The sequence below is a fragment of the Botryllus schlosseri genome, chromosome 1 (genome assembly GCF_051294905.1).
Source record: "Botryllus schlosseri isolate E-star chromosome 1, Bs_hap1, whole genome shotgun sequence".
Lineage (NCBI taxonomy): Eukaryota > Metazoa > Chordata > Ascidiacea > Stolidobranchia > Styelidae > Botryllus > Botryllus schlosseri.
The window spans coordinates 641,389-667,792 of NC_137236.1; the positions used below are offsets into that span (position 1 = coordinate 641,389).

Here is a 26,404-nt window from a genome sequence, read left to right on the forward strand (position 1 = left end):
CGCATGGTGTGCTGCACCAGGTTTGTGATGACGTATATCTTCATCTGCACCGAGAAGAGCAAGAGCATTAGTCACACATTGCTTGTAGTCATCCCGTGTGAAAAAATCTTTTCTGTTCAACAGTAGCTTGAACTTATCAACTATCATTGCAGCTCGTTCAGCAAAACATAGAGGAATAGTCAGAGTCTTGAATTGCTGTTCCCTGTCAAGACTGCTCCAGTTCCTTTTAAGGTGGGCAAACCATGCATTCTCTGGTCCAGTTGTGGCCTTTCCAAATAAAGATTTCCAAACGTCTTTCACTACCAGCTCATACACATGGTGCCGACATGCATGGTAGAACACCTTCCTTCCTAGAAGGTCTTCAAGAATCTTTGCCGCACCCTTCTTCCAGCCGCTGTTGCTTGCTGTAGTGTCAAAAACCAAAGCTGTAACAGCATCTTTTATATTCCAACTTTCAATTATGTTGAAAGTGGTTTCTGCTTGCGTCTGACCTGCAGCATTTTGCATCTTTTGAATGCCAAGTAGTTTTCCTTCTGAGTATTGAGGATGACAAGATAGGACAATTGACAGAGCCTCATACCGATTTCCTAATCTATCCTCTGTGAGCTTTCCATCCAATGAATAGCAACATGTTGAGGTTTATTTTCTGCAAATTTTTCTGAAATATCCTTGGAAATTTCAAGACGATTTGTTTCCCTGGCTCTCTTTGTCGAAGATCTTGACAGAGAGAACATTGCTATGTCACCGCCACAAGCCGTAATAAATGCTCCGATCAGCATTGTTGCCTTGTTGTCTGTTATTTGCAATCGATCCAGAGCTTGGGACACATGGGTATTATTCATAATATTTTTAGGTGCCATCAGCTTAATGGCTGTCGAGGTGCCAAGACCAACATCAGCATCATAATCAGAACTTGAACTCAAACTATCACCCTCTTTTGAAGATGAAGAAGATGCTAAAACAACATAGTCATCACTTGAGTCATGTTGAATGTTTTTAACAGTTCTATCCGCCATGGTTGCTGTTTTCTTTTCGATGTCTTTAGCGAGAATCTTGTCTCTTCCAAACATTATGCATTTGCGAGATTGCTGTTGATCTTCATAGAATGCAATGTCTTCGAGCTTTCTATCACGTGATAGATAAATGTCATTTTGTATTATTGCTATCGCATCTGTACTTCCAATATCCCACAACTTGTCCAAATCTTCCGTGAATTTTTTCCTCTTACCCTTGGGATCACTTTCCCGTTTCATGGTCGCCTTCAGAAAAATATATTTTTTGTTCAGTTTTTCAAGTAATTTCACCGCATTTCCTTCAAGTATTGTGGCAATTCTCGCCATTTGCCACACTGTCATGACATCATGAACCACCACATTACATAGCTCACGAGTAGGGGTTGACTGAGGGCAATGGTCTTTCAGATGCAGAAAGTAACTCATTACCTCTCGCAAGGTTGGTAATCTCGAGCCACAGATGTAATCGCAAGCATATCCGACCAAGTAATGCTCAGATCGAGATCTTGTTCTTCTCTGTGGCAAGTGCACAGTCTTCCGCCGTTTTACCTCTGCCATGACAGTAATATTTTTGCCTTCTATCATAAATTACAGCTACGCCTAAAACATTTAAGTAACAAGTGTTACATTACGACTATTAACTCACCAACCCACAATGCCCTTGTACATAACCACAACCACTACTAACAAAATCGACCTCATCAGAACAGAAAATGCTGCTGCAACTAAAACATTGAGCAAGGAACAAGTGTTGCATTACAACTATTGATGCATCAACCCACAATGCGCTTTACAAATTCCCGTCTCTACTAACAGACTCGACCTCCGCAAAACAGAAACTACTGCTACAACTGATACATTCGAAGAACCACTGTTACATTACTACTATTGACTCATCAAACCACAACACGCTTTTACAGTATTACAGCCGTCACCAACAGACTCAGCAGCAGCAAAACCTACTCCTTCTGTCAAACACGGTGAAGCACCCAAATCAGAGCTGACAGCCGCCGTCATCATTGAAGCATAACCGATTACCCAATCAAGAATCGTGGTTTCGTCATTGCCCGCCTAGTTGCAATTTCGCCGTCGGTGGCCCGCCCACTCTTTGGCAGCTACTTTCAAACGCTTTGTAAGAAATCTTAACGACGTTCCTGAGAGCTTCTTTCAGGCTTGTTGATGTTTTTAATCAATAATCTATAGAATAAGACATTACAACGCAGCATTTTCGAAATTTTTCAAATTTTGGACAACCCTAATATACACATGTAGCCTTTGGCACCTGTGGGTCTTGGCCCATTCTTCAAGAATCCCTGATCTAGCGGTACCTGTAGGTTCATAACACAACGACATGAAGCTGTGCGGTTACCAAGTTCAATGTTTGTCCCTGAGACACTGTGCTATCCTTTAATTTGTCGATATTTATATAGACCTGGTAAAATTTAAAGCTGAGCGATTGTCCCTACCAAACAATCGATCATGTAGGGTATGTACAATAGGACTGGTCAATAATTACTTTTTTTCTAATTTCACAGGCTAGGCCTATACTTGATGAAATTTTTAGCTTAGCTTTACCGTCTGCTGTGTAACCTCGACAACAAACTAAACTTCAAATCGGTAAATTCTGTCCATGCTACTCCTATACCACTACCCTTACGTCAGGACTATCAGTCAGTATACACTGTAGCCCGAGTCTGACGAGACGCATCAACGGAAACCAGATCGGACCCACTTGATCTGCGCATTACAAAAATGCAAAGTTGTAATAATCAAAGCGTGAATTGTCAGAGAAAGCCACTGAAAAAAAATCGCAACAATTTTCCGCTGTCCAGCAAAAGCAGGGTTGATTTCATCATATGGTTCGTAAATAATCTATCACATATTTCACAAAGTTATTATCGAGTTTATAGGCAAAATATATTCGGTTTTGCTATGTATATGTTGAATTTACTTATACTGGCGTCCTATCATCATGTATTTCCTTGACATTACACGAAAGTAGAGCTTTCAACAGGAGGGTCACGAAGCTGTTTCTGGTGGATCGCGAAGAATTTCTCTGTGCAAGTTTTTTATTGCATTTTTCATATGTATCCAAATATTCTCAAGGTTGGACGAGCAAATACACGTTCGCCTATAAATTATACTGCACCACTGGCGCCCCAAGCCACGTCCCTGTGCTGACGATAGTTCGTGAGCCAGGTTTTCGGGACAGTCATTTAGATTTTAGAGTGAAATACGTTATTGTGTATGCTTGAGACTTGAAATATATTATTTCCTTCAAATCAGTGGTTCTCAACCAGGGGTTTACGAAGCATTTTCACGGGGTCCGCGAAATCTCTAAATTTGCTCGGCCAATTTGGCATACTTAATGTGATATTCGTAATCAGCAACCCCGAAAACCAAAGAAACTACTCCTAAATGTTCTGCGAATTTTTTTTTTTTTCATTCTGCTGACAATTGTGATTAATGAACATCAATCAATATTCGAACAATCGTACCACAACCTTTCAACCACGAAACGAGCTCAATCCACAGAATCTAGTTGAACGAAAGTCATTCAGCGAGACCATTTGTTTGCTTTCGTAGATAACAGGGAATCGTACGGGCTGACGGAATTACATCGAACTTATTTATGTAGCAACTACACACGTGCAGTTGCTCCCGTAATGACCCAGATATGTACCAATTGATCTGCAAGTTTATTGCTTTTGAGTGAGCACACATTCAATATACATTGAAATATGAGGTAAATTATAGCAAAACAATGATTACAGTAATTATTTCTCAGCAACTATCTAGGCAATTACCAGATTTTGGGTTAGAACAGGTTTATGTATGTAACGTCGTCGTTGCTATTGATGGGCGAAATTTATAACCGATTCGGAATAGACCCGAATCAGTTGTGAATCTTGCGATGTCATATAATTCGAATAGGATATAGTTTCTCGAGAAACAGATGGTGAACCATGTGGTCCTAACCAAATCACCGATGTGGGTGCTCGAAGTTCGCTCTTTGAAAAAAGCAGTTTTTGGTCAATATCCGTGAATAACAATAGCCATAAATAACTAAATAGCTTAACTTGCATACTAGATAAGGATTGTTTCCCCTCGAATTCATTTAAATTCATATCAAACGATAATTCCTGTTGCCTCACAGAGGAGACACGCTTGTTTTACAATATTTTGTCACACAAGATCTCTTTATGGTCGCTAATGCATGTGTCATTGAACTTTTGATCACGAACCCTACATAGTTTTGTGGGCAATTGCGCGTAGCCTACGCCCAATATTTCAGAGGCCAATAGCCGGAAGGTCATTACATCAAGCGCAACTGTATTTGCGCTATTCCATGTTTACAATTAGAAAACTAATAACACTCACGACGCCATTACCAGAGATTTTTTTGGTTTTGTAGTTTCATGACCACCTATTACTTTTTCATGGATCCCGAAAACTAGTTTGCATGCCCCTGTGTGGTCGGTGAGTCCCATTTTCAGAACCCTTGGTCTAATGCAATTTTCGTCATTTATTTTTTGGCCCACTTAAAATTTCTGTTCACGAAAAATATTGAAAGGTCGTGATTCGAATAAGCCGTAATGAAACTTTGACTATAACCCTGGGTAATTTCCCCTCTTAAAAAACTGTATCAGCATGCAAATTAATCGAACTAAAGATTTACCGAGACGTCAAGCGCGGAGTAAGCCTATTTTAATAATGGTGCTGGTATTGCGGTACCCTCCAATGAGTTATAGATATTTTCTGAGTTCTTCTGACCTGGGATACCCTGCCTGTTGCTTAAGTGATTTACACCATAACATTTATCTAAAACAAGAATATATCAATATTTCAATCCGCTATTAATCCGTGTTCCGGTAAATTAAAAGCCTAATGCATATTAGCACTGCAACTCATAGATAAACTCTGTCAACAATAACGCATATTGAGCAAGTCGTCAAGCGGCATAGCTAGACATATACTCTTTATTTGTTTCCGTTGATTTCCGAAGATTACATTGAAATGGGTGGGTTGAAATGGTACACATAATGTATGTGGCAAGTCCAAACTTTACAGTGGCGAATGATCGAAGTAACTCGAAATCCGTAATACGCAACAGTGAAGTTAGACCAGCGAATACGGTCTGAAATGATCACAAATTATTGAATGCTGGACCAAGTATTATCCAGCTATGTGGGCGGTGCGGCCACCCCCCAAGTCTTTGGTAACAACGAAGAGTACGGTGAAAAAAATTAGGCCATCGCCATTATGCTCGTAAGATCCACATCGAAACATGTAGGCCATAAGATCATGAAATGAGCTCACTTTCATATTTAATTACGCATAAGTCATCGGACGGTACGTACCGTTTGTTTGCTTTCGTAAGATGGCAGAGTTAGAGTAGGGCAAAGGCTGAAATTGTAAAATAGCCAAAATTTATGGATGTGTTTAAGTCAACTATATTATGGAAATAATAGTGCGGTCGCACTCATATTCGCTCCAATATGTATGACATTTTTTCACATTAGCCTACGAGTTTTGAATCCGACGCTGATTATTATTGACTGTGTGCAAAGCAAGCATATACATTGACAATACACGGTGAATTTTTGCGATACAAGATTTGAGTAGGCATGCTGATTTCCCAGTAATTAATCCGACTACCAACGAAAATATTTTATGTGGTAAAATGTTTGTGCATCCTTCGGACATTGATATCTACAATGAATATAAATTCGTTAACTTGACTAGCTGTACATACGATTCAATCCACGTGGCAGAAAGTCACACATGTATGAAAAATGGCGTATACATTTATCTCAGTCAACGAGATATGTTGGAGCAAGAATCGGAACGACATAATTTGTTTGCTCCCGCTGATTTCGCGGCATTACGTGGACGTGGGCGGATTGACATTTTGCTACAGATTTATAATGTGACAACTTTGCAGCGTCGAGTTGACAGCAATTCAGAGTTCGTAACATAGACAAATTGATACTGCGATTACGGAATGAAAACTTATCTGATTTTTGAAAGCGAAACTGAACATCACTGTCTGTGCTGGCAGAACGGCTGCCTTGATAATCTCTAAATTATTCAAATAGTAAAAAATACGACCAGGCAGAAACCAATGATGGATCACTAGAAAAATTTCGGATTTTTCAAATTATATGAAAATTAGAAGTATATAGCTGCGAATTTTTTTCAAACAAGACCAACATTTGAATAGTAGCTGCTATGTTGGTAATCCGAAATATTTTTTAAAAAAAGGTTCCAAGCCCGTGGTTGTTACACTCCGCATAAGTGTCAATTTCATGCACATAACCTGCGCAAGCATATAATGTAATAAAGGTAGTTTTCAAAACAAATGTTCGTTCTATAGGTATCACGGCATTAATATATAATCGAGCATATCCCCCGTAACTTTATTATAAGTTGGAAACAACACAATTTCTCACTGGAAATTCGTCTGATAATTTACTGGTCGTGGCTTATCTTCAGACAATACGCCTTTACGAGCTATCGTATTTTCTGATAGGCATATATGTTGCTACCATGTAAATTCTCAACTTAACGTACGCTATGCAAGATTGGCTTTCAACGCAATACGATAGTCGAGAGGCTCATCGGTTGCCTTTTCTAGAGCAAGCTGACCGTTATTTACTCACAATCTAGCAAACGTTCCGTTCTAATAAACTAGAGCGATCGAACGTTCCGTTTATATGAGTCGATATAATTTCATGAAGTGGACCTCATCATCGAACTACCAATGCTTTGCGATTTCTTTTCATTGCATTTTTTTTATTCTCAATTCCACTATTACAGATGTTGCGAAATATTTTTCATGAAGACGCATTACCAATTGCAGCTACGACTATGAGCACATGTTTGCTAGCTACTGCCTAATTTAATTTCATCGACAAATGTCATCATGATGTAAAATTCAACGTGTTCTACAAATAGCACGTGGATCATGAAATGGAAAATTATGTATGTCAGCAGGGAAGCATGCGAACCCCAAAAGCATCGGAGACAGTGTTGTCATGGCATAGTTTAGGTTTAGGTGCATCTATGTCAGTGTTTCTTAAACTTTTTCCAGTCGCGATAACTGACTTTTATAGTCAAATATACCAGCATTATAAGCAGGGTTGCCATACCGTCTATTGCGACGCGGGAATCGACTTCTATATCGGACGAGCAAGCAATCTTGTGAATCTCGCGATTTAACTATATTATGAACAAGCTATTCCGTATTGTATGTTCTGGACTGCTTGTATTTGAAACAGATGAGATTTGAGATACACAACGCTTGCTAGTACCCATTGCCAGATTTAGTGTGCAGCAGACAGGATCCCGACACCTGATAAAGCGCCACTCATCGATTTCAGTGCCGCGTCGGAACAATTCACAAGAAGCCTATTTAAGCCGATATCTTCGATACGCTCTTCGATTCAGGCACCGCATGTGCAGTCTACATTCAAGGCTCTTCTGCCCTACGAAGAGCGATCGACCCTGCTCGTCACTAAATCTGTTAATACTTAAGGAGTTTCGTTACGTTTGAGATGTCGTTTGTGAAATCTCCAACGGATTCTCACAAGTCTCCAACCTTGGCACCGACCTGGAAGCCACTAGCTAAGATGACGGTCGACGATTTACGAGCCGAGTTACAAGTTCTTGGCGAAGCTACCAGTGGAAGCAAAGCTGTATTGACAGAGCGATTAAGAAAAATCCGCGATTCCAACAAACCCTCGCAAAAGAAAGAGTCGACGCCCTCTCCATTGAGCACCACTGAAAATCCATCTGAACTGGTCATGCTTTTTCAGATGATGAAGCATCAGCAAGATCTCGATCGCCAGCAGCAGCAATTAGATCGTGAAGCTGATCGCCGGCAGCAGCAATTAGATCGTGAAGATGCCGACCGCAAGTTTCAGTTGCAGCTTGAAGAGCTCAAGCAGAGACAGGTGCTGGAGCGTGAGGAAAGCGAAAGACGGTTTCAACTGCAACTGGAAGAAATTCGGCAGAAGTCATTAAAAGACCAACTCAACTCGGGCCACCCATCGGCAAGTAACGGCGATCCATGTCTACCTGAGGTCATTATAAGAAAATTCAGACGTATGCATGCCGAAGTTGTCGAGTCTTTGCAAGCGCTTGAAAATAAATATCGGAACCCCACCTCTTTCGAAGAGATCAACGTCTTCATACGATCAGTAGATATAGCAATGACCGATCTCTAGACATTCGTTGATGCCAAAATCGACCAGCTTAACGATGGTGATTTAAAGACTGAAATCGTTGATGGCATGAGAAGTTCGAAAGAAATTTATCTGGCACACCTCCCTCTTGCCAAATCGAAATCTGCATCACTTAAAGCTGCCGAGGATGCCGAGAAAGCCGCCGGATCGCTCCCCAGTGGAATAGTGCCACCTACATTCAACGGCGACATTTTGACATTTCCCTCATTTTGGGAGTCATTCGAGCCGCTGGTTCACGAAAATCCAAAGGTCAGTCGGTTTTACAAAATTACTTATTTAAAGGCGGCTCTCAAAGGATCGTCATCCGGCCTTCTTAATGGGTTCCCTTCGACGGCCGTGAGTTATGAGCCTGCCGTGGACGCTGTCCTTAAAAGGTACGGGAAGAAACAAGCCATAGTGAGAAATCACATCAAAGACTTGCTGCAAGGTGAGAAAGTCGAATTTAAGATCGATAAAGTCAGGAGGCTACTCGATGCCGCCACTGCAAAAAGGGCGATATTAACGCAGTATGACGTCTCTTGGGACCAACTGTTTACACAGGTACTCGAGTTTCAGCTGCCGGGTACGCTGCGCGAACGTTGGATCAGGAAAATTAGTCCTATGATCGATGACGATGAAGTTCCTGATTCCGATCTCTTGTTCGAATTTCTGACTACCGAGTTGGCGACGATGGAGTCCTTGCAGTCGCAGAGTGGGCGTCGCCCTACTGACGCACGTGACAAGCCGCAACATAAAGATAAACTGACTAGTTGCGTTGCCGGTGAAGTTGAAAAATCGTTTTCTGCGCAATCCCTGGTAACGCAATCCGTAACGCCATGCTGTAGCTACTGCTCGAGTCCTCATATGTTAAAATACTGTGACGAGTTTTTGAATTTGACTCCCCCCCAGCGAATGGCTGACTTGGTCATGAATAAGCCTGGAAAAGTATGTTTCAGATGCTTATCTCCGAAAGGGCATGAAGGTCATCCGAAGACATTCCACCAATGTAAGGAGCGTTGTTCCGTCGTGGGCTGTGGGAAACCCCACCACGAATTGCTACACGTTTCTGGGGAACCATTGGGCGACGTCAAGTGTATGGTTTCAACCATTGGCAAGCCTCTTTCCGCCCCTGTTTTGCGAGATGCGGACATCGACACATTACTGCCCACTGCGTTAGGAAGCATCAACCACAATGGCGAAAGGAAACAGGTTAGAATCGCATTCGACTCTTTTTCCCAGAAGAGCTTTGTAACCCGTGGACTAGCAGATTCGTTGAAGCTAACGCCAACTAAAAGCGATTGCGTGGACATTAGTGGATTTGGAGGTAATTCTGCTTCAAGTGTTGTGGACGTTGTAAAATTCACGCTAGAGTCCACTGATGGCTTCGAAAACGTTAGTGTTGAGGCTTACGTTCAAGAAGGCGTGATTTGTGCGCCTTTAAGAAATGTAGATCTGTGCGCTAGTCAAATTTCTCACTTAGACGGTCTGAACCTTTCCGACCCCCTTCCAAGGAATAATTGGACCATTGATATTCTTCTCGGAGGGCGATACTATTTTTCGCTGATGCAGGGAGAGGTGATTAGTCCTGATGTTCCGGAAATGGGGCCTTATGCGATCAAAACTATATTTGGCTGGGTGTTGGCGGGTCCTTGCGTTAAACTGGAACAAGATAGGAGTAACACCTCTAGTTGTCTACTTCTCACAACTACACCAAATCACGATTCATTGAAGTCAGATCCATGGCAGTCGTTGAACGACAAGTTGGAAAGATTTTGGGATCAAGATAGCATCGGTATTTGTGACAAGAAGACTATTCCTACTGCAGAGGAACGGGATGCCGTGGAACAGTTCGAAAGGTCGGTTCAGTTTGACGGCTCTAAATACGTTGTTTCCTTGCCATTCAGACGTGACGTGCCGGATTTGAAATCCAATTACTGCGAGGCCTATTCAAGATTGCTTTCAGCAGAGAAGACGCTGCGTAGGAATCCTGAGAAGTCGCGAAACTACGACGCCGCAATCATGGAATATGAGAAAAACGGGTTCTCGAGAAAATTAACTCAGGACGAGTTCGAAGAAATTGGTAAGCTCCCTCATTACTTTGTCCCGCACCACCCGGTATTCAAAGAATCCAGTACCTCCACTAAGCTTCGCATAGTATTCGACGCGAGTGCTCGAGATTGCCAAGGTATGTCACTGAACGACTGTCTACTCAAGGGGCCGAACTTACTACCTGATATTGCGTCAGTGTTACTTCGTTTTCGTACTCACAGGATTGCGCTCAGCGGGGATATCAAAAAGATGTTTTGCCAAACAGGTGTTGTTCCAGACCATCAAAGGTACCAATTATATCTTTGGCGTAATTGTGACTCTACTCGACCACCCGATGTTTATGTTATGACCCGGGTTATGTTCGGCATTACCTCCAGTCCGTTTCTTGCAATTCATACCATTCTGCATTACTCTCGTTTGCAGGGAAAGGATGCGGAAATTTCGAACATAATTGAGAAAAACATGAACGTAGACGATGTTCATCTTGGCGGCGATAACGTTGACGAAGTACTCGCATTGCAACGCCGATTAGTTGATTTCTTTCGGGCAGGTGGATGGACGTTGGTCAAATTTGGATCGAATAGCCGTGAGTTGATCGAACAAATTCCGAAGCACGCACGATTGCCAAACTGCGAGCTGGATTTAGACGATGCTAAGTGTGGCGAAGCCTCTTCGTTAGGGCTGAAGTGGCATACTCTTGATGATCTGATGTATTGTAATGTGACTCCAAAACTCTGCGAACAAGACAAATTGGTTACTAAAAGAACCATGCTGAGCAAAGTCAGTCAAATTTATGATGTTTTCGGGTATTTTGCAGCCTTTGTAGTTCGCGTCAAGATTCTTCTCCAGGATTTATGGAGAAAGAAATTGGATTGGAACGATGAAGTCGATGAAGTCACAGCCACCAAGTACCGTCAATGGACAGAGGAACTGGCCTCGCTTGAATCTATAAAGATACCAAGGTATCTATTCGTTGGGCTTCTTGGTTTGAAGAACATTCAACTCCACGGATTCGCCGATGCATCTGAAGCCGCTTACGGCGCCGTCCTATACCTCAGAGCCATGGACGAGGAAGGTACAGTAGTGATTCGTTACCTGATGTCGAAAACGAGAGTCGCTCCTTTGAAAGCGATGTCCGTTGCGCGACTAGAACTAATGTCGGCACATTGTCTCGCTAAACTAGTTCGGTATTGCTTAGACGCTTGGTCCTCGGTTCTAACTGTCGACAACATTTATTTGTGGTTAGACTCGCAGATTGCTCTCGCCTGGCTCGCCAAGCCGAGTACATACTGGAAAACCTTCGTCAGAAATCGAGTGCAGGAAATACATGATCTTGTCTCGCCGGACGCCTGGCGGCATTGCCCCGGTTGCGAGAACCCAGCAGACCTACACAGTCATGGCATGAGTCTCCACGACTTGAAGTCGAGTAGCGTATACTGGTATGGACCGCATTGGCTAGTTGAGGACGAGTCATGTTGGCCAACAAAAATTTTCCCTAACAATATGACTTTGGACGCCCCGTTGTTGGAAAGTGCAAGTAATGTCCTTGTTGCTCATATTAAAGATTCGGTTCCATTTTTTGAGAAAGATTACAGCGACTTCAACAAGATCGTTCGTATCACCGCGAGAATTCTTCGTTGGAAGAATCGCAACTTTTCGGCATTGGACCCGCATTGCGACGACGTCCTAATTGGACCGAATGAGTACAATCTTGCCAGAGATCATTTATGGCGCCTCGTACAGCGATCCGAATTCGCAGGCGACTTCGACGATCTTCAAGGTGGTAAAGACGTGTCGCGTAAGTGCATATTTATCAACATGGACCCTCAGTACGATGATGATCGCAAATTAATTGTAGCAGGAAATCGTTTGCTACTATCCGATTTACCGGAGTGTGCGAAACATCCCGTAATACTTCCTTCAAAACATTCTCTCGTCGAAAAATTCATCTTGCATGTTCATACTACGAATTCCCACTCTCCACAGGATACCACTATTGCAATCATCCGCGAGTATTACAGTATTATCCATATTCGGGGCGAGGTTAGGCGAGCCCTACGTAAATGTATCACATGTCGACATTGGCGCACGAAACCCTTGACCCAGAAAATGGGAATACTGCCCCCAGAAAGAATTTGTGTAGCTCCTGCATTTTCAGAAGTGGGTCTTGATTTTACGGGACCCGTTTATATCGACACTGGTACCAAAACTATGCAGAAGGCGTACATCTGTCTGTTTACCTGTCCCCACAGTAGGATGGTTCATTTTGAATTAACGAACAGTATGTCAACTGAAGAGTTCTTAGCTGCATTGAGACGCATGATGAACCGAAGAGGTTGGTGCAGAGAGATAATCAGCGACAACCAGAAAACCTTTAAGAAGGCTGAGAAGCTCATCAGACTATCCATCCGTGCGCTATTCAAAGGTACTGCTGATAACGAAAAATTGCAGAAATTCATGACCGACAATGGTATCCACTGGAAGTACATAGTAGAGCGTGCGCCCCATCGCGGAGCGTTCTACGAGAGAATGAATCGCTCCCTCAAAGAGCCACTCCGGAAGATATTAGGTAAGGCCAGTCTAACCTACGTTGAAATGTATGCCGTACTTACAGACATCGAATGCGCACTCAATCAAAGGCCGCTGACCTATTTGGGAGCCGACTCCCGGAATCCGCAGGCTATTACGCCGGCTCATCTCTGCATTGGACGTCCGCTCGGTCAACTACCGTACTTGCCTACACGCGCCAACATTACGAAGCGGTTCCGATATCTGCAGACACTGCTCAAACACTTTTGGACAAGGTGGAGCAAGGAGTATCTACCTTCGCTGCTTCGACGAAACAAATGGAACATTCAGCAACGAGCCCCAAAGATAGGAGATGTTTGCCTTATTGCAGAAGACGGGCTAAATAGACCGAGTTGGCTCACGGCACGAGTCATCGATACGATTGAAGGCAAAGATGGCCTTGTAAGGACGCTCAAGTTGAAAACGGCAAAAAGTATATTGACTCGTCCCATTCAGAAAATTCATCTGTTGGAACCTGTTGACTGACTACTGTCGGTCAAGGGGGGGGGGGAGGATATTGCGACGCGGGAATCGGATATTTCGGCGACAAGCATTTCGCGGCTAGTCGGTTTTCACGTCGGTCTTTACGTCCAATCGATTGATTGTTATTTAATTTGATTGGTTAATTTAATTGTCGCGGCGTCCGTTCTCGTTTTTCTTCATGTCTCGCGGTTCCTGTTTCATTTCTCGCCAATCGACTTCTATATCGGACGAGCAAGCAATCTTGTGAATCTCGCGATTTAACTATATTCTGAACAAGCTATTCCGTATTGTATGTTCTGGACTGCTTGTATTTGAAACAGAAGAGATTTGAGATACACAACGCTTGCTAGTACCCATTGCCAGATTTAGTGTGCAGCAGACAGGATCCCGACACCTGATAAAGCGCCACTCATCGATTTCAGTGCCGCGTCGGAACACCGTCCTTATTTCTAAGATTTGTCCTTATTTTGAAGGGCCACGTCTTAGAAAACTCGACTGTCCTTATTTCTAAGAAATGTCCTTATTTTCGACTTGCGTCCTTATTTTGTCTTATTTTCAACCACTACAAAACTTCGATCGTTTTCTTCTGGTATCTATGTTGCATGTTGCATAATATTCTAAAATTAAGCTTATTCGTCGAGATTTTATCACATAAATGAAAGGAACTCTCGTGACGTACACACCACAAGATTTGACTTCTAAATGGTGAGATAGCTAGAGCAGTGAGTGGGGGTACAGCAGTTTCGGCTGTACCAAGCTACCGCAGCGGACGTCATTTTAACAGTAATGCCTGGCTATTGCTGTTTGGTGCACAGCAGAATAAGCTCAAGCTGTGGGGAAAGCCGCATTTATTGCGTAGTGAAAAAAGGCGCAGTGCAGTCGATACATTGGTTAAAGAGTAGTAAAGCTCTAAATCATTGATAAGTTTCTCCAAATTATATTGCACTTGCGCATATACTTTTAAATCTGATTAGTGAAATAAACAGGCGTAAAAACGTTTTTCGTGTCGATTATGAGAGAGAATTCAACGGTATCTAACGAAGATTGCAGGGCGAGTGTTTCCCACATAGCAATATCTGCAATTGTGACATTAACGTGGAGGCCATAGGAGAGACCGCTATTTCAACTTACATTGATACCCCAAAACACAAGAAGTGTGTCATGATGAATAATTTGAGCCAGTCAATGAATAATTTTTCCACAAGTCGATCAGCACCAACGACCTCAGACTACAAGGCAGCAGCTGCAGAGGGTACCTAGGCATTCTATACTGTCAAACACCAGCAATCATTCCTCACCAACGATTACACATCGCAATTGTTCGAAGCAATATTCTCCGATTCCAACATTGCAAATAAGTTTTCTTCGGCCAGGACCAAGACGACAAGCATTGTTACTGGAGTTGTTGCTCCATACGCTCAAAAATGATTTGTCTAAACTTGGTGTGCGGCCTTTTTCCATCTTGGTCTTAACGAGGTGACGAAATTTTGTATATTTCTTTTTTTTTTTTGAGGGGGGGGGGGGGGCTGACGAAGTGCTGTTTCGGCCCTAAATCAAGGTAAACCTAGAACTGAGCTGTCGCGAGATCCATTAATCTCTTTCTAATAACAGGGAGTTGCTGGAGCAGATTGTTTCTGGTGAAAAGTATGGAATGTGATATGCAGTATATGTACAAAAACGCTTTTTCATGCTAATTTAATTTTTTGACTGTCCTTATTTTTTGGTCCATGTCGATGGCAACCCTGATTATAAGTAATAGGCGTTGTTGATAGACCACATAACACAAATCGATAATAAGAAAAGCGGATTTAATTTGCTAGATACAACTGTTTCCTCCATACAAGATTGTCTGGGAGGGGTATAACATTATTCATAACTCATAGGAATATATGTCCCTTGTCCAGGCTCAGTTGGATGATATCGGCGATTTAATAGCCGGAGGCCCTTCCTTGCACGAACGCGCCGAGGATGGGTTCTCGACTTTTCTTATCTGCATGTTTGAATCAAAGTGCTCTTTTTAACAAGCTGGGATTCGGGGCCGAAAGCACACATAGCAGCAAACATTCTGCTCCGTATTTGATTGCGATGAATCCATACGTTTCTGTATTCTGGTTTATAGTTCCGTTTCGACATGGTTTGAATTTATCGACCTTGCTGTACTGATGCATTAGTATGCTAAGCCGATAGCCGGAAAATAATTATCTACCTTTCTGTAAGGAATCAGGGCTAACACTACTACTGATGCGTTGGTATGTTAGCCCTAGTCACCTAGGTAGACAATTTCACCGGGCAATTGGTTTTCTTTGACCCAGTATGGCTCAATGACAACGTCGTGAAATTGCTGCATGACTGTGGTATTTGAGCATATAGTGTATTTATAGAGGTTTGCTGCAAAGGACGGCAAATCGTAGACTGAATACAATTAAAAATCGCCGATCCGCTCGCGTACCATCGGACCAGGTCTTGCGTACCACTAGTGGTACGTATACCACAGTTTGAGAATCCCTGATCTATGCGATATTTTCCAATTTATATAGTCATGACCCACTTTTCGCTTTTTAAATCTTCCGTTCCGTGCCTCACTTCTTGAAGATCTGCTAAAAGTATAGGAATACTAATGTCGGCATCACCTAAAAGTATGCCCAATGGTATATGACATTTAATAATGGGGATATTTCGGAACTGTTGTTTGGATTGTGTTATTCCAAAATGGACAATCTTGCCATTACTGCATATTGAAAAATTACCGATATACACACAGTAATTTAATTCTCTCTTAATGTGAAATTACAATGGTATGTGCGTGGCAAGCTAGGTAATCGCATGTGTATTCCGTCTTATGTTCCAAATACGATATCCATACGCATAGCTATATAACTTGAATGTTGTCATTTGAACTTATCTAACTACGTAATAATATAAATAATATATTTGAATATATGATCCGAGTATTCATCGAACTTCGTCTGTAAATCAATTTGATTCGTTCAGTTGACGATAAGATAAGCGATTAGTAAACAGAGAATGCGGTTGCGACTTGATCGTAAAATGAGTTCCGTACACATAATATATGTTTGGCGTCGACTGATATATGGTTTGTTTGTTTCAGTTGACTGTGCAAGGTACCTTGGGGTGCATTGGTCGTCACGTTGCACATTGTACGCACTATCAACCCACTTGGGAAGTCCAGACTTCGCGGTGTCTACTCCACTAAAAAGTGATTTGGAATTCTTGACGTAGGCTACAACAGCGAAGTTGTACTTACGATTTCTGTTTTAAAATGTCCCAGCTCACATGAAATTTGAACGAAACGTAAAAGTTCATTTGACTGATGTTTGTTCGGCGATCGATTATCTTAATTTAATACTCTTTAGTTGCGGAATGCTATTCCCAAGTCTGCTAACTTGTCCCATAAGCTCGCAGTCCCTTCCAAATTTTAAAGTCGACTTACCAGACTAATTTTGGTTTGCATTACGCACCATAAACTTAGTTTGCTTCCACGAGAATATAGACAAAAAGGAACGTTCAACCAACATCTGTGTGCCAAAACGATGATAAGTCATTGATATTCGTGATGATGTTGTATAAGCACGACAGTAATGTGATATGCAATAAAAAATTAGCTGCTGACAATCATGCGCATCACATTGCAAAGGAGAAGCATGTCGCACGTCTGATACGCCGCAAATGAACTGCCACACTACGACGCCAAAATAAGATAGATTTGAATAGATGAATTATTACCATAGGGGTTCCCAAATTAGGGTAATGAGGTCGCTTTATTATTCTTTGGGGTCGGGGGAGACAAAAATTAAATACCGATGGCTATTACAAGAATTTCAATTAAGAATATGCTATCGGCGGCTCATTTCTGAATATTGTAGTTCATTTTTTAAATGAAAGAAAAATGACCTACGTGGAATGCGATCCAGGAAAACAAGGTATCATAACAGTCGAAGCGTCATTTTAAAGGACCATCTAATATAACACAAGGTTTGTGCATTGTTATTAGAATTAAAATTTCGGGATCATGAATACCAATAGGACGGTAGTGCTATGTGTTAAAAAGTATGATAAATACACAGGACACGCGCGAACGGCGCGGCCGAATAAGTCATATATCGTTATTTGTATTTCGCATGACGCCTGAATGCATGATGTGCATATGCCGCTGGACATAAAAGATAAAGTGATAGACTTTCAAGACTTTCTAAGTTTTGCACCAATTCACTGTGCCATCCCAGAATGTTGAATGCCAAGCGGCAAAGCTACGCATATTACTTCTTGTCTGACACGGTCAGGAATTGAGAGACGACTCAGCACTTGGACGCGCTATTATTATGCTATCTTGTTTACGCACCTCTAATAACCTCGATCCGATGCATTCATGCATGACCATGACCATGACCATGACAATGACCATGACCAGTGTCAACCTGAAATATTCGAGTTTATTCCAATACACAGTATTCAATCAGTCAACGTTGCTGTTTACTACCACCAAAAGTGAGAACGTGCCACTGGATGTTTGCTTAATCCTGATTAAAACCGTTGCCTCGGTCATAAATTACGCCAAACACTGATATCGCAGGATTGCCGTAAATGTGACATCTGCAGCTTTTTTTTATTGTCGATTGCCGTGTACATGTACACATTATGAGCAAGAGGGTGCTCAACTAAAGTAAACATTGTTTGTGGATAGCGGTCGGACGAATAAGATATCAAATACTAAACTGCATACCATTAAATTAAATTGATATCTAGAGATCAGAGCTGCTACTGAACAAATTGTAACTGTAGACACTTTGACGTGACTAGAATTACCAGTTTATGCTACGTAAAGCCCTGAAAAATACTTTGGAACACTTGAGACTTTTCACGTACCGCTAGACACCTATAAATTTTTCGAATGTAATGGGAACCAAAATAGCTATTGTGTTCATTAATAGACGTGTACAATTATGTTAAATTTGAATTCAACACAAAAATTATGTTGAATCTGAATACACCACAAAAATTGTGGAATGACTTCGAGCGAAGTCAACTGATAATCACCACACCACACCCGCCAACTAAACTAACCCATCCATCGATAGATTCATAATACGATATGCACTCCTTGCAATCCTCACAAATGGGAGACTAAACCAAAATATCAACGATACGGTCGCAGATAAATACATGTCATAGCAAAGTCAATTGCAAGTCTCCGGCAGTGTTGGGATGACTCGAGTCATGACTTGACACGCGCCACCTTTCTCGCGTGACTTGACTTGACTCGAGTCACTTTGCTAAAATGACTTGACTTGACTTGACTCGGCGTATCAGAAATATGTAATGACTCGTGACTCGGAGCAAAATTCACGAGTCAATTTCAAGTCATCAATTAATCGGTGTCGATAAAAATCACTGTATCTTGCATATGTTCGGATTGTTCGCGAAACGCTGGTGTAACCCGTGAGAGCGACCAATCATTTTGATCGTGCATTTTACTGAGCTACCAAATAAATTGACCACAAACGAAGTGATCGAAGCTTACAGCTTACGTTGTCGTAAACCAGTAGTAAAGTAACATAATAGAAAATTATATACCTCTTGTTTTATTGATTTTGAATTCGAATATAGTTTATATACTCCTCAACCATTGGCGCAGGCTCGAATTGTATCATATCAATATGTAAATGGGTAAAGGGTAATGTATTGCATCTTATCAATTCGTTTCTCTATTCTCTATTTTGGTTGGTAACTATAAACTGAGGCTACGTATGATCGTATATGTGAGCGATACAGCGCCTTCTTGGGTGTATATTCGTTTATCGGTTTAAAATCAATGACCACTCAATCTGTATTTCAGACAGCTAGCAAAATGCAATGACGTAATCATTAGGGATGGTGTGAACGTGAGGTTCACGTTCGTGGTCTATGTGTGGTTAACCTCGGAAAATTTGAGGTTCGCGTTCACAATAGAACCTTGGTAGGTTCTGCACTGCGAACCTTTTTCATATATTGCAATTTTCACTGCATTATAACATCTTTGGTTCAAATTTATTGACTTTCAACTGCGGGCCACTCTATGCCTGATGTTGGCAGCATAAACATTCAACACTAAACGAGCATGCCCTTGACAATCTCAAACCAATCAATGAGATTGATATCGTCTTCTGATGTAAAAATCTAGCCGGCGTACGGGGTCAATCTTGACTACATATGTAGACTGTATCATAAAAACCAAATCCATGCGACTGGGGTGTTGGCTATAATGCTGTATAACTTGCTAATCGGTAGCAAGTAGGCCTATATAGAAACCCATTTTACACTCTGCTTAATATCCATGTGGCAATAATCAGACGCCGAATACATTGTCCAATCAGGTCGAAATTGTTGGCGAAGCGACGCAAGATACTATGATTTTATGGGATTCTTATATCATTTGATTGCCGCAGTTGATACATTTGGCGACGTTTAAAACGTCAATATGTAATTGAGTACTGAGTTATTATGTGGCCCAGAGTCGTCGGTCGGTATCGTGTACAGTAGATTAATATAGGCATAGGCAATCACCTAATAGAAATATGGGGTTTAAATTAGCAATATGACGTCAGGGGACGTCACAAGGTTCACGTTCGTGTTCACACAGAACCTTTTAAAAAGGTTCACGTTCACACGAACCTGAACCTTTCAGAGGTTCACACCATCCCTACCATGTCTCATACTTCGAAAAGGCAACCTGACTTTAATTTTGACTTGACTCGTGACTTGCCTTGACTTGACTCGACTTGACTCGAGTCACCTCCAAAAATCGAGTGACTTGACTTGACTCGAGTCACCTTCGAAAACCGATTGACTTGACTTGACTCGACTCAAAATGTGCAATGACTCGAAATGACTCGTGACTCGAAGGTAGCGACTTGATCCCAACACTGGTCTCCGGTGACAGTTAATTCGAGGAGTGCTGACCCTTCTTTGAAAAATACAGTCTGGTAGAAAAGAAGGTCTGGTCATAGCAGTGCTTGAATCGTTTACTTTAACGAATCACTGAGGCACTAGAATTGTTCTGACCAGCATTTCTTTGATGCGCGCTTTTCAGCTTCGCGTCCTAGTCAGCATGCATTCAACTTTGCTTCGATTTGACAATGTCTGCTTGGTATTTGGTAGTAGGCTATGTAGCAATCGCACGCCGTGCTTTTAGCAGAATTTCGCAGTATTCTGATTTTATCAGATACTGTTGATTGGGGTTACCATATTTTAGGGGTCGGCATTTCAAACCGGGTCGCAGACCCCTTTTAAAATTTCGTCCAGTCCGCGGGCCGTAAGGATATCATTTGGAGACAAAATATAGGCCATACAGTCTAGTAGTTACGTTTATAAAGCTTAGGTCAGTACACTGCTGCAATCTCAAGATATATTACGGGCATAGTTACCACAAAATAAGTAATAGTTCAATAGAGTACAGCAAAGATATCTTGATGTTCAACGATTTTCGGCGAATCTATGGAATCGACATTGGGGTTTGTATTAGCTACTTTCTCCTCGTAACATTTGATATTGTTGGAAGGCCTAAGCCGTTTGTAAGTGTGTCGGTGTTGGCCATTGCCCGCCAAGGCAGTATGCCCGATGCCCAGCCCATTCATATCATCTGACTCTCGCTCGATGGTATGCTGATGTCATCGCCGAAGTCATTTCATTTAGTGAGAAATAGTGATGTTGGACACAGGAGAATAGCTTATTTTGAAACAACGAAAAAAAAAATATATTTTGAAACTGAAATAAATTTCAGCTCTAAAAATCTTTACTTTTTGTTCTTCTAAAATCTCAAATCCGATCGCGGGTCGCAAAATATGACACCGAGGGCCGCATGCCACGTATTGGTGACACCTGCCATAATCTCGAGTAATGGCCAGACACAACAAAAATAGTCATAAATGAAGAAAAATCCTCAGTGCGGGTACTCAGGTGGGTCATTCGGTCTAATGGGGCTTGGAAACTCGACCTTTTTAAGGGTCAACATCTGGAAACTACACCAGATGACTATGGCATAAAGTGAGCAGTCCGAGAGTCGAGCCGGAAAGAAGTACCTTTATTATTATTAAACCCAATATGATTATAGAATCAGCAGTTTTTTAGTCCAACAATCTAAATTTTGCAGTTTTTAAAAAAGTAAAAGTGTCCTCCTTTCCGGATCCCAAAATATGGTTGATGGTGGAGATTATTCTGCGTTGGGGTGTCGAACCAGCTATGACTGCTGTAGTATGTTGTTTCATTTTTTTTCTGATTGCTATTCTTTAGAGATCATGTGATAGCTGAAAGGGATACTAAATGTCAAGCCATGACTTTACTGGATCATGCAGTGGTCTGAACAGCGCTATTAAAGACGGTTTATTCCAGAAGTGGGCATAGTGGTCATTGCTGGTATTCTAAAAGTAATATCATAAAAGTGCAGCTTAATTACGAGTGTAAATTTCGAAGTATTCTAGTATTAGTTTGGTTGAAAAGTAACACCTTCCTGGACGTACTTTGTTACTGACCAACTCTGCGAAGGTTGGCATATCCACCATTCCACCTGTCCTTCTTCCTAGTCCAATGGTTTTCAAGCGTGGCCCATTTATCTTGCTAAATTAGCAATTGTTTTAACCTTATCTGTTTCAGAGCCGTAATGCGCATCCTATCTGCGTCCCTTTCTTGTTCTAAAAGAAATAAGTGCGCACTGATGCCGCTGTGATTTCGACTAAAGCTATTCTACTGACAGTTATCTTCCCTGCTACATTACTAAAATACGCTGTGTCAACCAGCAAACGGTGTTTATTCATACAGACGGATACATCGTAATCAGTGTTTGCACAGTTAGCTCTAGATAAACAACCAGACGTGGCTAGCAAGATATGGTAGCTTCGTAAACGGTTATAAAAACGTTGCTAATGATTCGAGTCGCGAAATTTTAGTGACTAGACTTGACTCGAGTCAATTTTTAAAATATGGAATAACTTAACTCGAGTTGCGGCAATTTGTGTATTGACTCGACTTGTACTCGAATCATTGCGCATTTCTCGACCGAGTCATAAAACTCGAGAGACTCGGACCGGCAGGACAAGCATTTTTTAGTAACTCCGATGAGTAGTAAGCTACCATATAATGCGGGGCATTAAATATCAACCAAACAGAGTTGTAAAATCGTGTGTTGAACGTGATTGAGCGCGGAAATGAGCAGGTAACACAATCACTTGAATTCATACTAGAGTCTCAACACTGTGACTAGAACTCATACCTTTTAACCCTGACTATGACGCAGACTCGACTCGGTGATGGATTTAAAATGACTTGACGTCACTCTAGTCAAAACTAATGAGGTGGAATTGACTTGTGACTCAAGACCTTGCGACTTGGTTGCAACCCTGCGATATGGCAATGTTTTATGATTTACGATTTGAATGCAAATTTTATTGAAATGAACAAAAGCTACCGCTTAAATGAACAATTGTAAAAATCGACATGCTTTAGCACCAACAAAATGACCCAGTGCGGCATTCCAATTCTGCGCTACAAAGACATAATTCCAGATTTGTAATCAAGTCACACGGTTCCGGGTGCCAAGTCAATTTTACTTTTATAGTTCTACCTCGAGCATGTCCAGTGAGTCATATTCAATGCATCACCGCCTCAAGTTCGACTCGTGGTGCAGAGGGTCGAGTCCGTGTCCAAGTCATTGCGTTCAGTGTTCAATCTAGAGTTCAAGACCGGTTCAGCCCTATTTTTCACAACTCTGATTGGGTGATATAAAATGCCTGGTGTTCATAATATGCAGAATTTCATCATTCTAAACTATTTTTGGCCATCATTTTATTCACAAGTGCTGATAGACGAAATACCAATAATATGGAACTTTACTTTTTTCAAGTTGCAAGGAAACACCGTTTCGGCTGCTTGAGTTTTGAGTCATGTGACTTGGTCGAGTCATACGAAATGACTCGAGTCATTGCCAGCATGTAAGAAATTGACTATTGAATAAAAATTGAATATTTTTCCCCTTCTGCAATCCAGAGTTTTGTAACGTTCTGTATTTTCATGTGAGCGACTTAATATTCTTATGACTTTGTCTTGAAACTTGGCGGTTTGGGTTTGATATAACATCGGTTTCATTCGACGAGTCGATTTCCTGTTCTTAGCTTCTGCTTTGACAGAAATTTCGCTTTACGCTGTCCTTTGATTTCCAGAGCTTCCCTAAAACGTAGGAATTGGTTGATTTCAACGGAAAAATAGCCCTCGTATCACAGTCACTTGATATATTTTCAGATATAGCACTAATTATTGGGCTAGGCACAATGTCCAGAGGACTTGCATCTGAAATTAGTATTAACTCTACCAATTTGAGTCAACTAGAGAAATTATTCCTCTCCTTACCAATAGGGCTGTGCGAAATCGACTACGTGAGCGATTCGATATTAGGCTTCGAGCCCAGTGGAGTATTTAAGTATCACTCATTATGACGAAATACCTGTATGTTAGATGTCAAAGATCATATATATACCTTTTACGCTACTATAAATAATATCATTTATCACCAATACCTATCTCATTGCACTTTGTAATAATGCTGCGGGTTTATATGACTTCAGAAATAGCTTTGTACTACATGTTCTGTAGGCTTCGATACGGCAAGTCGAGGTTTCAATGCTCCCACAGTAGAAAATACCGTCGAAACTATAATTCTCGTTGTTCAATTACATTGGCAAGGAGCGTATAGTATCAACACTCCGAAAATTTCACTACTCGACTCGAATCGTTAGATATATTAATCGAAGCAGATTCGAGTATTCATATCATTGTGACCAGCCCTACTCACCAATATGTGTTCATTTATTAATTAATCTTATCGTTTCGATCGTATCTCCAATGTGGAAGCCTTCGAACTTTCTTGGTAATATAACAGCATACGAAAGCTGTTGTACAAAACTACGTTAGCGGAAAGGAAATATTTGTAAACCCGCAGCATTTGCAATGAAAAAGGCATGGTCGACAAAAAAAACTTATTATTTGTAACATGACGTAGATCCGGCATTACATTCTTTGTGGTTGCAGGAAAGATACATATTTGCACTTTCCACTATCCAATACCCCTATGAAGTCATAAGTAGTGGTACTTGACTCGACGCCTAATAATCGATTCATGGTCAAATCACTCAGCCACTTGATTGTCACCAATGAATATACAACAAGGAGATTGTCAGCGGTCATCAACTCTCACAGGACATGATGTTTCAATAATGAGTGGCAGTACCGCGAAATCTATTCGGGTGGCCAACAAGTTCTAAATCACATTAAGAGCGTATTCTTTCACATACTATTTCAGGCTTCACCGAGTATAATATTATTGACTGGTATGCAGACTTGTGCAAGCTACCGATCTAGTTGGTTGACGATCAACTGACAAATGACTAGTTGCCATCAACTAGAAAACTTGCGGCATCGTTTAACGTGAATCATGATCCCGGCGTTTTATCGTGTGATGTTCTTGCATCCATTTCTACCTCAGAATCATTACTGCAGAGACTGGCGTAGCCAGGCTGTTAGGAGTTTACAGCCTCCCCATTTCAACTACGACAAACTACTTCGTAAGGACAGACAGTTCCAATCAGAGGTGAAGATAAGTAGTGCAATTCTAACGTTATGCGGGAAAACACCTAGTTTGCACATGATAGGTCAAATTTGTTCAAAATCATGATTTTGTAGGTCAAAAAATGTTAAAATTTAGATTTTTTTGGTCACAATCTTTGGTTTTTAGGTAAAAGAAACACCCTAGTCAAAACCATCCATGTCATCAAACTCTCTGTTGGTATTGCCAGCATTCTGATTGAATTTGTGACATGACGATGATGGGGGCGCGAAATATTTCACCATCAAAAAGGAGGCCGCTGTTTTAAATCTAATTAAAGTTGCGGGTTTTGCAAAGAGAGTACAGATTTTGGAAATCTAATAGTTTGTTGAAGTCTGGGTACAGCACTTGAATAGTGGTTTAAAAGTACGGTAAGCGCCTGAATAGTGGTTTAAAAGTACAATAAACATGAACGAGTCTACCAACGTTTTCCTTACCATTCAGCGAGTCGATACAATTTGCCACTTTGTCGGAAGTGAGGTCTTGAATTGGACGAGACCGTATCCCTTGGACATGCCAATGGTGGAATTGATGGCGATCTGAATAGAAGATGTCAAAAATGTGACAGAAACCTATTGAAATATATGAATATGTGCAGAAAATAGTGTACTTGCATCCAGGGCATGGTATGGTATGGTATGGTATGGAAGTAGGGTATGGTATGGAACGAAATTTCGGTATGGAATATGGAAGAGTGCAAGTATGGTATGGTATGGAAATTTCCCAAGTATGGTATGGAAGGTGTTTTCCATACTTCCATACTTTTCCTATACTTTGACAGTTTTGCCAGAACCATCACAATAATCCTACTTTCGATTTATCAAATTGATTGCATGCCACAGAAAATCGCTCCGGGGCCTACGATAACTTACGGCCTTATATGGCACATTACACTCGCAATATCGGGGAGGCCGACATTCGCAAAACAGACATCAGGGATTGCTTACGATTTCGCATCGCGCAACCAGATGCCTCCCTTTATATAAGTCTAACAAAGTCGTTTAACAGAGGAACTAGGTACTTTCACGTCTTAAAACCCAAAGTTACTATTGACATCCTTGAAGATACAGTTATTCACTAATCACAGAAATAGGCTGTATAGCGGTACGGACCAAACCTGCTAATGTTAAGTATTTTATTGCATTGTAAAATCAATAAAAGTATGTAAAGAATAAATTGATATCGTTTTCACAAGTAACTACAGCAAAAACGAACACCAAGCTTATGGTTATAAAGCTTCAACAACAAATTCGAGTAATCAAATGCATCAATTAAGCATATGCAAGCTATACCTGCTCAACTTCCGATTTTTAAAGTCCTTCACAGCATATTTTCTCACAGAGGCAAGCAATTTGCAATTGCTATTTTTGAGGACATTTTTGTCAATGTACCCAGCAACATAGTAGGACATCTCCTCA

The 26,404-nt window shown here is 41.3% G+C and overlaps 1 protein-coding gene and 1 long non-coding RNA gene across 2 annotated transcripts in view; both read right to left on the reverse strand.

Moving 5' to 3' along the window:
• Positions 1-26,404, reverse strand: part of LOC145444644 (uncharacterized) — a 226,754-nt gene that overhangs the window by 143,146 nt on the left and 57,204 nt on the right. The gene's annotated exons all lie outside the window — the stretch shown is intronic.
• On the reverse strand, positions 23,351-25,548 carry LOC145439623 (uncharacterized). The gene is made up of 2 exons (XR_013915302.1): positions 25,424-25,548; positions 23,351-23,554 (listed from the first exon to the last, which is right to left on the reverse strand). It is a non-coding gene; the product is annotated as an uncharacterized LOC145439623 (long non-coding RNA).